The sequence below is a fragment of the Ambystoma mexicanum genome, unplaced genomic scaffold, assembly GCF_040938575.1.
Source record: "Ambystoma mexicanum isolate Mex_15411 unplaced genomic scaffold, UKY_AmexF1_1 Mex_scaf52, whole genome shotgun sequence".
Classification (NCBI taxonomy): Eukaryota; Metazoa; Chordata; class Amphibia; order Caudata; family Ambystomatidae; genus Ambystoma; species Ambystoma mexicanum.
Window position 1 is genome coordinate 1263072 of NW_027182469.1, and position 12675 is coordinate 1275746.

At 51.3% G+C, this 12675-nt stretch overlaps 22 non-coding genes across 22 annotated transcripts; all 22 read left to right on the forward strand.

The window, feature by feature from the left end:
• The first annotated feature begins 381 nt into the window (after window positions 1-381).
• On the forward strand, window positions 382-452 carry TRNAG-GCC (transfer RNA glycine (anticodon GCC)). Its single transcript has one exon. It is a non-coding gene; the product is annotated as a tRNA-Gly (tRNA).
• Window positions 453-802: 350 nt separating this feature from the next.
• TRNAG-CCC (transfer RNA glycine (anticodon CCC)) lies at window positions 803-873 on the forward strand. The gene has a single exon. It is a non-coding gene; the product is annotated as a tRNA-Gly (tRNA).
• Window positions 874-1438: 565 nt separating this feature from the next.
• TRNAG-GCC (transfer RNA glycine (anticodon GCC)) lies at window positions 1439-1509 on the forward strand. Its single transcript has one exon. It is a non-coding gene; the product is annotated as a tRNA-Gly (tRNA).
• Window positions 1510-1859: 350 nt separating this feature from the next.
• On the forward strand, window positions 1860-1930 carry TRNAG-CCC (transfer RNA glycine (anticodon CCC)). Its single transcript has one exon. It is a non-coding gene; the product is annotated as a tRNA-Gly (tRNA).
• A 565-nt stretch (window positions 1931-2495) lies between these two features.
• TRNAG-GCC (transfer RNA glycine (anticodon GCC)) lies at window positions 2496-2566 on the forward strand. Its single transcript has one exon. It is a non-coding gene; the product is annotated as a tRNA-Gly (tRNA).
• A 350-nt stretch (window positions 2567-2916) lies between these two features.
• On the forward strand, window positions 2917-2987 carry TRNAG-CCC (transfer RNA glycine (anticodon CCC)). Its single transcript has one exon. It is a non-coding gene; the product is annotated as a tRNA-Gly (tRNA).
• Window positions 2988-3539: 552 nt separating this feature from the next.
• On the forward strand, window positions 3540-3610 carry TRNAG-GCC (transfer RNA glycine (anticodon GCC)). The gene has a single exon. It is a non-coding gene; the product is annotated as a tRNA-Gly (tRNA).
• Window positions 3611-3960: 350 nt separating this feature from the next.
• Window positions 3961-4031, forward strand: TRNAG-CCC (transfer RNA glycine (anticodon CCC)). The gene has a single exon. It is a non-coding gene; the product is annotated as a tRNA-Gly (tRNA).
• A 986-nt stretch (window positions 4032-5017) lies between these two features.
• Window positions 5018-5088, forward strand: TRNAG-CCC (transfer RNA glycine (anticodon CCC)). The gene has a single exon. It is a non-coding gene; the product is annotated as a tRNA-Gly (tRNA).
• A 562-nt stretch (window positions 5089-5650) lies between these two features.
• Window positions 5651-5721, forward strand: TRNAG-GCC (transfer RNA glycine (anticodon GCC)). The gene has a single exon. It is a non-coding gene; the product is annotated as a tRNA-Gly (tRNA).
• A 350-nt stretch (window positions 5722-6071) lies between these two features.
• TRNAG-CCC (transfer RNA glycine (anticodon CCC)) lies at window positions 6072-6142 on the forward strand. Its single transcript has one exon. It is a non-coding gene; the product is annotated as a tRNA-Gly (tRNA).
• Window positions 6143-6704: 562 nt separating this feature from the next.
• Window positions 6705-6775, forward strand: TRNAG-GCC (transfer RNA glycine (anticodon GCC)). The gene has a single exon. It is a non-coding gene; the product is annotated as a tRNA-Gly (tRNA).
• Window positions 6776-7125: 350 nt separating this feature from the next.
• On the forward strand, window positions 7126-7196 carry TRNAG-CCC (transfer RNA glycine (anticodon CCC)). Its single transcript has one exon. It is a non-coding gene; the product is annotated as a tRNA-Gly (tRNA).
• A 562-nt stretch (window positions 7197-7758) lies between these two features.
• TRNAG-GCC (transfer RNA glycine (anticodon GCC)) lies at window positions 7759-7829 on the forward strand. Its single transcript has one exon. It is a non-coding gene; the product is annotated as a tRNA-Gly (tRNA).
• Window positions 7830-8179: 350 nt separating this feature from the next.
• Window positions 8180-8250, forward strand: TRNAG-CCC (transfer RNA glycine (anticodon CCC)). Its single transcript has one exon. It is a non-coding gene; the product is annotated as a tRNA-Gly (tRNA).
• Window positions 8251-8802: 552 nt separating this feature from the next.
• Window positions 8803-8873, forward strand: TRNAG-GCC (transfer RNA glycine (anticodon GCC)). The gene has a single exon. It is a non-coding gene; the product is annotated as a tRNA-Gly (tRNA).
• A 350-nt stretch (window positions 8874-9223) lies between these two features.
• TRNAG-CCC (transfer RNA glycine (anticodon CCC)) lies at window positions 9224-9294 on the forward strand. The gene has a single exon. It is a non-coding gene; the product is annotated as a tRNA-Gly (tRNA).
• A 565-nt stretch (window positions 9295-9859) lies between these two features.
• On the forward strand, window positions 9860-9930 carry TRNAG-GCC (transfer RNA glycine (anticodon GCC)). Its single transcript has one exon. It is a non-coding gene; the product is annotated as a tRNA-Gly (tRNA).
• A 350-nt stretch (window positions 9931-10280) lies between these two features.
• Window positions 10281-10351, forward strand: TRNAG-CCC (transfer RNA glycine (anticodon CCC)). The gene has a single exon. It is a non-coding gene; the product is annotated as a tRNA-Gly (tRNA).
• A 565-nt stretch (window positions 10352-10916) lies between these two features.
• Window positions 10917-10987, forward strand: TRNAG-GCC (transfer RNA glycine (anticodon GCC)). The gene has a single exon. It is a non-coding gene; the product is annotated as a tRNA-Gly (tRNA).
• A 350-nt stretch (window positions 10988-11337) lies between these two features.
• TRNAG-CCC (transfer RNA glycine (anticodon CCC)) lies at window positions 11338-11408 on the forward strand. Its single transcript has one exon. It is a non-coding gene; the product is annotated as a tRNA-Gly (tRNA).
• Window positions 11409-12381: 973 nt separating this feature from the next.
• TRNAG-CCC (transfer RNA glycine (anticodon CCC)) lies at window positions 12382-12452 on the forward strand. Its single transcript has one exon. It is a non-coding gene; the product is annotated as a tRNA-Gly (tRNA).
• Window positions 12453-12675: the final 223 nt, after the last annotated feature.

Below are 12675 nucleotides of genomic sequence, written 5' to 3' on the forward strand. Positions count from 1 at the left end.
TATTATGCAAATAATTCCCAGAAGACCCCAGAAGCCCAGATTGAAAGGGTGTCAGCCTCGTGTGGCTGCAAAGATATCCCCTGAGTCCTGCGGTAGAAGTCTGGCTTTCCTGAGGCACGGTGCTCAGGGAACTGCACTCAGAGTAGCGACCCATACAAAGGCCACCCTCATCTACCAGTGTGCTTGCCTCTGTCCACTTTTCCTGTCTATAGAACCTGGCCGTTCGTGGCCAAGTGAGTGAGAAGGACTGCCAGGGCAGCGCAGCTCCCATTCACCCACCGGAGCTGGCGCCATCCTCATGTCACTGCAGTGCTCTGTTAAATCAGCTGCTCTGGGCTGCAATGGTCCAGAGCACTGTAGCACCAGTGTGCAGCATGTAAGGCATTGGTGGTTCAGTGGTAGAATTCTCGCCTGCCACGCGGGAGGCCCGGGTTCGATTCCCGGCCAATGCATGAGCGTTTTGCACATGTACCTTTCGTTGACTTTGAAGCATCGTGAAAAGGAAGAGACCGAACAAAAAAACAAGCCTTGATTGCCTTGCTTGCCTTATTTCTGCTACTAGCGATCACTCTGCTGATCCCTTTTAGTAGAAGGGGCCGCTGCGCCTTGACTGGAAGCAGGGCAATCTCAGATTATGCAAACAGCTCATAGAGGCCCAGCCCGAGTAGGTGCCAGTCTCACACGTCTGCAAAGGCCTTCAATGAGGCTTTCAGCAGAAGTCAAGAGTTTACGAGTGACCATTCGCATGGAACTGGCAGGTGTGTTAAATCAAGTGCTCTACCGCAGTAATGCTGCTTGTCAGGCATTGGTAGTTCAGTGGTAGAATTCTCGCTTCCCAAGCGGGAGGCCCGGGTTCGATTCCCGGCCAATGCATGGCACTTTTGTAGACGTGTCTCTTGATATTTTAAAAGGCATGGGAAAAGAAAAATGGAAACGGTAGATAAGATGATTGCATTGCTTGTCTGTTTTCTGCGCAAAGAAAGCACTCTGCTGCCCTCTTTTAGCAGAAGATGGAACGGCAGTTTCAACTTAAGGCGGGAAACCTTCTATTATGCAAATAATTCCCAGAAGACCCCAGAAGCCCAGATTGAAAGGGTGTCAGCCTCGTGTGGCTGCAAAGATATCCCCTGAGTCCTGCGGTAGAAGTCTGGCTTTCCTGAGGCACGGTGCTCAGGGAACTGCACTCAGAGTAGCGACCCATACAAAGGCCTCCCTCATCTACCAGTGTGCTTGCCTCTGTCCACTTTTCCTGTCTATAGAACCTGGCCGTTCGTGGCCGTTCGTGGCCAAGTGAGTGAGAAGGACTGCCAGGGCAGCGCAGCTCCCATTCACCCACCGGAGCTGGCGCCATCCTCATGTCACTGCAGTGCTCTGTTAAATCAGCTGCTCTGGGCTGCAATGGTCCAGAGCACTGTAGCGCCAGTGTGCAGCATGTAAGGCATTGGTGGTTCAGTGGTAGAATTCTCGCCTGCCACGCGGGAGGCCCGGGTTCGATTCCCGGCCAATGCATGAGTGTTTTGCACATGTACCTTTCGTTGACTTTGAAGCATCGTGAAAAGGAAGAGACCGAACAAAAAAACAAGCCTTGATTGCCTTGCTTGCCTTATTTCTGCTACTAGCGATCACTCTGCTGATCCCTTTTAGTAGAAGGGGCCGCTGCGCCTTGACTGGAAGCAGGGCAATCTCAGATTATGCAAAACGCTCATAGAGGCCCAGCCCGAGTAGGTGCCAGTCTCACACGTCTGCAAAGGCCTTCAATGAGGCTTTCAGCAGAAGTCAAGAGTTTACGAGTGACCATTCGCATGGAACTGGCAGGTGTGTTAAATCAAGCGCTCTACCGCAGTAATGCTGCTTGTCAAGCATTGGTAGTTCAGTGGTAGAATTCTCGCTTCCCAAGCGGGAGGCCCGGGTTCGATTCCCGGCCAATGCATGGCACTTTTGTAGACGTGTCTCTTGATATTTTAAAAGGCATGGGAAAAGAAAAATGGAAACGGTAGATAAGATGATTGCATTGCTTGTCTGTTTTCTGCGCAAAGAAAGCAATCTGCTGCCCTCTTTTAGCAGAAGATGGAACTGCAGTTTCAACTTAAGGCGGGAAACCTTCTATTATGCAAATAATTCCCAGAAGACCCCAGAAGCCCAGATTGAAAGGGTGTCAGCCTCGTGTGGCTGCAAAGATATCCCCTGAGTCCTGCGGTAGAAGTCTGGCTTTCCTGAGGCATGGTGCTCAGGGAACTGCACTCAGAGTAGCGACCCATACAAAGGCCACCCTCATCTACCAGTGTGCTTGCCTCTGTCCACTTTTCCTGTCTATAGAACCTGGCCGTTCGTGGCCGTTCGTGGCCAAGTGAGTGAGAAGGACTGCCAGGGCAGCGCAGCTCCCATTCACCCACCGGAGCTGGCGCCATCCTCATGTCACTGCAGTGCTCTGTTAAATCAGCTGCTCTGGGCTGCAATGGTCCAGAGCACTGTAGCGCCAGTGTACAGCATGTAAGGCATTGGTGGTTCAGTGGTAGAATTCTCGCCTGCCACGCGGGAGGCCCGGGTTCGATTCCCGGCCAATGCATGAGCGTTTTGCACATGTACCTTTCGTTGACTTTGAAGCATCGTGAAAAGGAAGAGACCGAACAAAAAAACAAGCCTTGATTGCCTTGCTTGCCTTATTTCTGCTACTAGCGATCACTCTGCTGATCCCTTTTAGTAGAAGGGGCCGCTGCGCCTTGACTGGAAGCAGGGCAATCTCAGATTATGCAAAACGCTCATAGAGGCCCAGCCCGAGTAGGTGCCAGTCTCACGCGTCTGCAAAGGCCTTCAATGAGGCTTTCAGCAGAAGTCAAGAGTTTACGAGTGACCATTCGCATGGAACTGGCAGGTGTGTTAAATCAAGTGCTCTACCGCAGTAATGCTGCTTGTCAGGCATTGGTAGTTCAGTGGTAGAATTCTCGCTTCCCAAGCGGGAGGCCCGGGTTCGATTCCCGGCCAATGCATGGCACTTTTGTAGACGTGTCTCTTGATATTTTAAAAGGCATGGGAAAAGAAAAATGGAAACGGTAGATAAGATGATTGCATTGCTTGTCTGTTTTCTGCGCAAAGAAAGCACTCTGCTGCCCTCTTTTAGCAGAAGATGGAACGGCAGTTTCAATTTAAGGCGGGAAACCTATTATGCAAATAATTCCCAGAAGACCCCAGAAGCCCAGATTGAAAGGGTGTCAGCCTCGTGTGGCTGCAAAGATATCCCCTGAGTCCTGCGGTAGAAGTCTGGCTTTCCTGAGGCACGGTGCTCAGGGAACTGCACTCAGAGTAGCGACCCATACAAAGGCCACCCTCATCTACCAGTGTGCTTGCCTCTGTCCACTTTTCCTGTCTATAGAACCTGGCCGTTCGTGGCCAAGTGAGTGAGAAGGACTGCCAGGGCAGCGCAGCTCCCATTCACCCACCGGAGCTGGCGCCATCCTCATGTCACTGCAGTGCTCTGTTAAATCAGCTGCTCTGGGCTGCAATGGTCCAGAGCACTGTAGCGCCAGTGTGCAGCATGTAAGGCATTGGTGGTTCAGTGGTAGAATTCTCGCCTGCCACGCGGGAGGCCCGGGTTCGATTCCCGGCCAATGCATGAGTGTTTTGCACATGTACCTTTCGTTGACTTTGAAGCATCGTGAAAAGGAAGAGACCGAACAAAAAAACAAGCCTTGATTGCCTTGCTTGCCTTATTTCTGCTACTAGCGATCACTCTGCTGATCCCTTTTAGTAGAAGGGGCCGCTGCGCCTTGACTGGAAGCAGGGCAATCTCAGATTATGCAAAACGCTCATAGAGGCCCAGCCCGAGTAGGTGCCAGTCTCACACGTCTGCAAAGGCCTTCAATGAGGCTTTCAGCAGAAGTCAAGAGTTTACGAGTGACCATTCGCATGGAACTGGCAGGTGTGTTAAATCAAGCGCTCTACCGCAGTAATGCTGCTTGTCAAGCATTGGTAGTTCAGTGGTAGAATTCTCGCTTCCCAAGCGGGAGGCCCGGGTTCGATTCCCGGCCAATGCATGGCACTTTTGTAGACGTGTCTCTTGATATTTTAAAAGGCATGGGAAAAGAAAAATGGAAACGGTAGATAAGATGATTGCATTGCTTGTCTGTTTTCTGCGCAAAGAAAGCAATCTGCTGCCCTCTTTTAGCAGAAGATGGAACTGCAGTTTCAACTTAAGGCGGGAAACCTTCTATTATGCAAATAATTCCCAGAAGACCCCAGAAGCCCAGATTGAAAGGGTGTCAGCCTCGTGTGGCTGCAAAGATATCCCCTGAGTCCTGCGGTAGAAGTCTGGCTTTCCTGAGGCACGGTGCTCAGGGAACTGCACTCAGAGTAGCGACCCATACAAAGGCCACCCTCATCTACCAGTGTGCTTGCCTCTGTCCACTTTTCCTGTCTATAGAACCTGGCCGTTCGTGGCCGTTCGTGGCCAAGTGAGTGAGAAGGACTGCCAGGGCAGCGCAGCTCCCATTCACCCACCGGAGCTGGCGCCATCCTCATGTCACTGCAGTGCTCTGTTAAATCAGCTGCTCTGGGCTGCAATGGTCCAGAGCACTGTAGCGCCAGTGTACAGCATGTAAGGCATTGGTGGTTCAGTGGTAGAATTCTCACCTGCCACGCGGGAGGCCCGGGTTCGATTCCCGGCCAATGCATGAGCGTTTTGCACATGTACCTTTCGTTGACTTTGAAGCATCGTGAAAAGGAAGAGACCGAACAAAAAAACAAGCCTTGATTGCCTTGCTTGCCTTATTTCTGCTACTAGCGATCGCTCTGCTGATCCCTTTTAGTAGAAGGGGCCGCTGCGCCTTGACTGGAAGCAGGGCAATCTCAGATTATGCAAAACGCTCATAGAGGCCCAGCCCGAGTAGGTGCCAGTCTCACACGTCTGCAAAGGCCTTCAATGAGGCTTTCAGCAGAAGTCAAGAGTTTACGAGTGACCATTCGCATGGAACTGGCAGGTGTGTTAAATCAAGTGCTCTACCGCAGTAATGCTGCTTGTCAGGCATTGGTAGTTCAGTGGTAGAATTCTCGCTTCCCAAGCGGGAGGCCCGGGTTCGATTCCCGGCCAATGCATGGCACTTTTGTAGACGTGTCTCTTGATATTTTAAAAGGCATGGGAAAAGAAAAATGGAAACGGTAGATAAGATGATTGCATTGCTTGTCTGTTTTCTGCGCAAAGAAAGCACTCTGCTGCCCTCTTTTAGCAGAAGATGGAACGGCAGTTTCAATTTAAGGCGGGAAACCTATTATGCAAATAATTCCCAGAAGACCCCAGAAGCCCAGATTGAAAGGGTGTCAGCCTCGTGTGGCTGCAAAGATATCCCCTGAGTCCTGCGGTAGAAGTCTGGCTTTCCTGAGGCACGGTGCTCAGGGAACTGCACTCAGAGTAGCGACCCATACAAAGGCCACCCTCATCTACCAGTGTGCTTGCCTCTGTCCACTTTTCCTGTCTATAGAACCTGGCCGTTCGTGGCCGTTCGTGGCCAAGTGAGTGAGAAGGACTGCCAGGGCAGCGCAGCTCCCATTCACCCACCGGAGCTGGCGCCATCCTCATGTCACTGCAGTGCTCTGTTAAATCAGCTGCTCTGGGCTGCAATGGTCCAGAGCACTGTAGCGCCAGTGTGCAGCATGTAAGGCATTGGTGGTTCAGTGGTAGAATTCTCGCCTGCCACGCGGGAGGCCCGGGTTCGATTCCCGGCCAATGCATGAGCGTTTTGCACATGTACCTTTCGTTGACTTTGAAGCATCGTGAAAAGGAAGAGACCGAACAAAAAAACAAGCCTTGATTGCCTTGCTTGCCTTATTTCTGCTACTAGCGATCACTCTGCTGATCCCTTTTAGTAGAAGGGGCCGCTGCGCCTTGACTGGAAGCAGGGCAATCTCAGATTATGCAAAACACTCATAGAGGCCCAGCCCGAGTAGGTGCCAGTCTCACACGTCTGCAAAGGCCTTCAATGAGGCTTTCAGCAGAAGTCAAGAGTTTACGAGTGACCATTCGCATGGAACTGGCAGGTGTGTTAAATCAAGCGCTCTACCGCAGTAATGCTGCTTGTCAAGCATTGGTAGTTCAGTGGTAGAATTCTCGCTTCCCAAGCGGGAGGCCCGGGTTCGATTCCCGGCCAATGCATGGCACTTTTGTAGACGTGTCTCTTGATATTTTAAAAGGCATGGGAAAAGAAAAATGGAAACGGTAGATAAGATGATTGCATTGCTTGTCTGTTTTCTGCGCAAAGAAAGCACTCTGCTGCCCTCTTTTAGCAGAAGATGGAACGGCAGTTTCAATTTAAGGCGGGAAACCTATTATGCAAATAATTCCCAGAAGACCCCAGAAGCCCAGATTGAAAGGGTGTCAGCCTCGTGTGGCTGCAAAGATATCCCCTGAGTCCTGCGGTAGAAGTCTGGCTTTCCTGAGGCACGGTGCTCAGGGAACTGCACTCAGAGTAGCGACCCATACAAAGGCCACCCTCATCTACCAGTGTGCTTGCCTCTGTCCACTTTTCCTGTCTATAGAACCTGGCCGTTCGTGGCCGTTCGTGGCCAAGTGAGTGAGAAGGACTGCCAGGGCAGCGCAGCTCCCATTCACCCACCGGAGCTGGCGCCATCCTCATGTCACTGCAGTGCTCTGTTAAATCAGCTGCTCTGGGCTGCAATGGTCCAGAGCACTGTAGCGCCAGTGTGCAGCATGTAAGGCATTGGTGGTTCAGTGGTAGAATTCTCGCCTGCCACGCGGGAGGCCCGGGTTCGATTCCCGGCCAATGCATGAGCGTTTTGCACATGTACCTTTCGTTGACTTTGAAGCATCGTGAAAAGGAAGAGACCGAACAAAAAAACAAGCCTTGATTGCCTTGCTTGCCTTATTTCTGCTACTAGCGATCACTCTGCTGATCCCTTTTAGTAGAAGGGGCCGCTGCGCCTTGACTGGAAGCAGGGCAATCTCAGATTATGCAAAACACTCATAGAGGCCCAGCCCGAGTAGGTGCCAGTCTCACACGTCTGCAAAGGCCTTCAATGAGGCTTTCAGCAGAAGTCAAGAGTTTACGAGTGACCATTCGCATGGAACTGGCAGGTGTGTTAAATCAAGCGCTCTACCGCAGTAATGCTGCTTGTCAAGCATTGGTAGTTCAGTGGTAGAATTCTCGCTTCCCAAGCGGGAGGCCCGGGTTCGATTCCCGGCCAATGCATGGCACTTTTGTAGACGTGTCTCTTGATATTTTAAAAGGCATGGGAAAAGAAAAATGGAAACGGTAGATAAGATGATTGCATTGCTTGTCTGTTTTCTGCGCAAAGAAAGCACTCTGCTGCCCTCTTTTAGCAGAAGATGGAACGGCAGTTTCAATTTAAGGCGGGAAACCTATTATGCAAATAATTCCCAGAAGACCCCAGAAGCCCAGATTGAAAGGGTGTCAGCCTCGTGTGGCTGCAAAGATATCCCCTGAGTCCTGCGGTAGAAGTCTGGCTTTCCTGAGGCACGGTGCTCAGGGAACTGCACTCAGAGTAGCGACCCATACAAAGGCCACCCTCATCTACCAGTGTGCTTGCCTCTGTCCACTTTTCCTGTCTATAGAACCTGGCCGTTCGTGGCCGTTCGTGGCCAAGTGAGTGAGAAGGACTGCCAGGGCAGCGCAGCTCCCATTCACCCACCGGAGCTGGCGCCATCCTCATGTCACTGCAGTGCTCTGTTAAATCAGCTGCTCTGGGCTGCAATGGTCCAGAGCACTGTAGCGCCAGTGTGCAGCATGTAAGGCATTGGTGGTTCAGTGGTAGAATTCTCGCCTGCCACGCGGGAGGCCCGGGTTCGATTCCCGGCCAATGCATGAGCGTTTTGCACATGTACCTTTCGTTGACTTTGAAGCATCGTGAAAAGGAAGAGACCGAACAAAAAAACAAGCCTTGATTGCCTTGCTTGCCTTATTTCTGCTACTAGCGATCACTCTGCTGATCCCTTTTAGTAGAAGGGGCCGCTGCGCCTTGACTGGAAGCAGGGCAATCTCAGATTATGCAAAACACTCATAGAGGCCCAGCCCGAGTAGGTGCCAGTCTCACACGTCTGCAAAGGCCTTCAATGAGGCTTTCAGCAGAAGTCAAGAGTTTACGAGTGACCATTCGCATGGAACTGGCAGGTGTGTTAAATCAAGCGCTCTACCGCAGTAATGCTGCTTGTCAAGCATTGGTAGTTCAGTGGTAGAATTCTTGCTTCCCAAGCGGGAGGCCCGGGTTCGATTCCCGGCCAATGCATGGCACTTTTGTAGACGTGTCTCTTGATATTTTAAAAGGCATGGGAAAAGAAAAATGGAAACGGTAGATAAGATGATTGCATTGCTTGTCTGTTTTCTGCGCAAAGAAAGCACTCTGCTGCCCTCTTTTAGCAGAAGATGGAACGGCAGTTTCAACTTAAGGCGGGAAACCTATTATGCAAATAATTCCCAGAAGACCCCAGAAGCCCAGATTGAAAGGGTGTCAGCCTCGTGTGGCTGCAAAGATATCCCCTGAGTCCTGCGGTAGAAGTCTGGCTTTCCTGAGGCACGGTGCTCAGGGAACTGCACTCAGAGTAGCGACCCATACAAAGGCCACCCTCATCTACCAGTGTGCTTGCCTCTGTCCACTTTTCCTGTCTATAGAACCTGGCCGTTCGTGGCCAAGTGAGTGAGAAGGACTGCCAGGGCAGCGCAGCTCCCATTCACCCACCGGAGCTGGCGCCATCCTCATGTCACTGCAGTGCTCTGTTAAATCAGCTGCTCTGGGCTGCAATGGTCCAGAGCACTGTAGCACCAGTGTGCAGCATGTAAGGCATTGGTGGTTCAGTGGTAGAATTCTCGCCTGCCACGCGGGAGGCCCGGGTTCGATTCCCGGCCAATGCATGAGCGTTTTGCACATGTACCTTTCGTTGACTTTGAAGCATCGTGAAAAGGAAGAGACCGAACAAAAAAACAAGCCTTGATTGCCTTGCTTGCCTTATTTCTGCTACTAGCGATCACTCTGCTGATCCCTTTTAGTAGAAGGGGCCGCTGCGCCTTGACTGGAAGCAGGGCAATCTCAGATTATGCAAACAGCTCATAGAGGCCCAGCCCGAGTAGGTGCCAGTCTCACACGTCTGCAAAGGCCTTCAATGAGGCTTTCAGCAGAAGTCAAGAGTTTACGAGTGACCATTCGCATGGAACTGGCAGGTGTGTTAAATCAAGTGCTCTACCGCAGTAATGCTGCTTGTCAGGCATTGGTAGTTCAGTGGTAGAATTCTCGCTTCCCAAGCGGGAGGCCCGGGTTCGATTCCCGGCCAATGCATGGCACTTTTGTAGACGTGTCTCTTGATATTTTAAAAGGCATGGGAAAAGAAAAATGGAAACGGTAGATAAGATGATTGCATTGCTTGTCTGTTTTCTGCGCAAAGAAAGCACTCTGCTGCCCTCTTTTAGCAGAAGATGGAACGGCAGTTTCAACTTAAGGCGGGAAACCTTCTATTATGCAAATAATTCCCAGAAGACCCCAGAAGCCCAGATTGAAAGGGTGTCAGCCTCGTGTGGCTGCAAAGATATCCCCTGAGTCCTGCGGTAGAAGTCTGGCTTTCCTGAGGCACGGTGCTCAGGGAACTGCACTCAGAGTAGCGACCCATACAAAGGCCTCCCTCATCTACCAGTGTGCTTGCCTCTGTCCACTTTTCCTGTCTATAGAACCTGGCCGTTCGTGGCCGTTCGTGGCCAAGTGAGTGAGAAGGACTGCCAGGGCAGCGCAGCTCCCATTCACCCACCGGAGCTGGCGCCATCCTCATGTCACTGCAGTGCTCTGTTAAATCAGCTGCTCTGGGCTGCAATGGTCCAGAGCACTGTAGCGCCAGTGTGCAGCATGTAAGGCATTGGTGGTTCAGTGGTAGAATTCTCGCCTGCCACGCGGGAGGCCCGGGTTCGATTCCCGGCCAATGCATGAGTGTTTTGCACATGTACCTTTCGTTGACTTTGAAGCATCGTGAAAAGGAAGAGACCGAACAAAAAAACAAGCCTTGATTGCCTTGCTTGCCTTATTTCTGCTACTAGCGATCACTCTGCTGATCCCTTTTAGTAGAAGGGGCCGCTGCGCCTTGACTGGAAGCAGGGCAATCTCAGATTATGCAAAACGCTCATAGAGGCCCAGCCCGAGTAGGTGCCAGTCTCACACGTCTGCAAAGGCCTTCAATGAGGCTTTCAGCAGAAGTCAAGAGTTTACGAGTGACCATTCGCATGGAACTGGCAGGTGTGTTAAATCAAGCGCTCTACCGCAGTAATGCTGCTTGTCAAGCATTGGTAGTTCAGTGGTAGAATTCTCGCTTCCCAAGCGGGAGGCCCGGGTTCGATTCCCGGCCAATGCATGGCACTTTTGTAGACGTGTCTCTTGATATTTTAAAAGGCATGGGAAAAGAAAAATGGAAACGGTAGATAAGATGATTGCATTGCTTGTCTGTTTTCTGCGCAAAGAAAGCAATCTGCTGCCCTCTTTTAGCAGAAGATGGAACTGCAGTTTCAACTTAAGGCGGGAAACCTTCTATTATGCAAATAATTCCCAGAAGACCCCAGAAGCCCAGATTGAAAGGGTGTCAGCCTCGTGTGGCTGCAAAGATATCCCCTGAGTCCTGCGGTAGAAGTCTGGCTTTCCTGAGGCACGGTGCTCAGGGAACTGCACTCAGAGTAGCGACCCATACAAAGGCCACCCTCATCTACCAGTGTGCTTGCCTCTGTCCACTTTTCCTGTCTATAGAACCTGGCCGTTCGTGGCCGTTCGTGGCCAAGTGAGTGAGAAGGACTGCCAGGGCAGCGCAGCTCCCATTCACCCACCGGAGCTGGCGCCATCCTCATGTCACTGCAGTGCTCTGTTAAATCAGCTGCTCTGGGCTGCAATGGTCCAGAGCACTGTAGCGCCAGTGTACAGCATGTAAGGCATTGGTGGTTCAGTGGTAGAATTCTCGCCTGCCACGCGGGAGGCCCGGGTTCGATTCCCGGCCAATGCATGAGCGTTTTGCACATGTACCTTTCGTTGACTTTGAAGCATCGTGAAAAGGAAGAGACCGAACAAAAAAACAAGCCTTGATTGCCTTGCTTGCCTTATTTCTGCTACTAGCGATCACTCTGCTGATCCCTTTTAGTAGAAGGGGCCGCTGCGCCTTGACTGGAAGCAGGGCAATCTCAGATTATGCAAAACGCTCATAGAGGCCCAGCCCGAGTAGGTGCCAGTCTCACACGTCTGCAAAGGCCTTCAATGAGGCTTTCAGCAGAAGTCAAGAGTTTACGAGTGACCATTCGCATGGAACTGGCAGGTGTGTTAAATCAAGTGCTCTACCGCAGTAATGCTGCTTGTCAGGCATTGGTAGTTCAGTGGTAGAATTCTCGCTTCCCAAGCGGGAGGCCCGGGTTCGATTCCCGGCCAATGCATGGCACTTTTGTAGACGTGTCTCTTGATATTTTAAAAGGCATGGGAAAAGAAAAATGGAAACGGTAGATAAGATGATTGCATTGCTTGTCTGTTTTCTGCGCAAAGAAAGCACTCTGCTGCCCTCTTTTAGCAGAAGATGGAACGGCAGTTTCAATTTAAGGCGGGAAACCTATTATGCAAATAATTCCCAGAAGACCCCAGAAGCCCAGATTGAAAGGGTGTCAGCCTCGTGTGGCTGCAAAGATATCCCCTGAGTCCTGCGGTAGAAGTCTGGCTTTCCTGAGGCACGGTGCTCAGGGAACTGCACTCAGAGTAGCGACCCATACAAAGGCCACCCTCATCTACCAGTGTGCTTGCCTCTGTCCACTTTTCCTGTCTATAGAACCTGGCCGTTCGTGGCCAAGTGAGTGAGAAGGACTGCCAGGGCAGCGCAGCTCCCATTCACCCACCGGAGCTGGCGCCATCCTCATGTCACTGCAGTGCTCTGTTAAATCAGCTGCTCTGGGCTGCAATGGTCCAGAGCACTGTAGCGCCAGTGTGCAGCATGTAAGGCATTGGGGGTTCAGTGGTAGAATTCTCGCCTGCCACGCGGGAGGCCCGGGTTCGATTCCCGGCCAATGCATGAGCGTTTTGCACATGTACCTTTCGTTGACTTTGAAGCATCGTGAAAAGGAAGAGACCGAACAAAAAAACAAGCCTTGATTGCCTTGCTTGCCTTATTTCTGCTACTAGCGATCACTCTGCTGATCCCTTTTAGTAGAAGGGGCCGCTGCGCCTTGACTGGAAGCAGGGCAATCTCAGATTATGCAAACAGCTCATAGAGGCCCAGCCCGAGTAGGTGCCAGTCTCACACGTCTGCAAAGGCCTTCAATGAGGCTTTCAGCAGAAGTCAAGAGTTTACGAGTGACCATTCGCATGGAACTGGCAGGTGTGTTAAATCAAGTGCTCTACCGCAGTAATGCTGCTTGTCAGGCATTGGTAGTTCAGTGGTAGAATTCTCGCTTCCCAAGCGGGAGGCCCGGGTTCGATTCCCGGCCAATGCATGGCACTTTTGTAGACGTGTCTCTTGATATTTTAAAAGGCATGGGAAAAGAAAAATGGAAACGGTAGATAAGATGATTGCATTGCTTGTCTGTTTTCTGCGCAAAGAAAGCACTCTGCTGCCCTCTTTTAGCAGAAGATGGAACGGCAGTTTCAACTTAAGGCGGGAAACCTTCTATTATGCAAATAATTCCCAGAAGACCCCAGAAGCCCAGATTGAAAGGG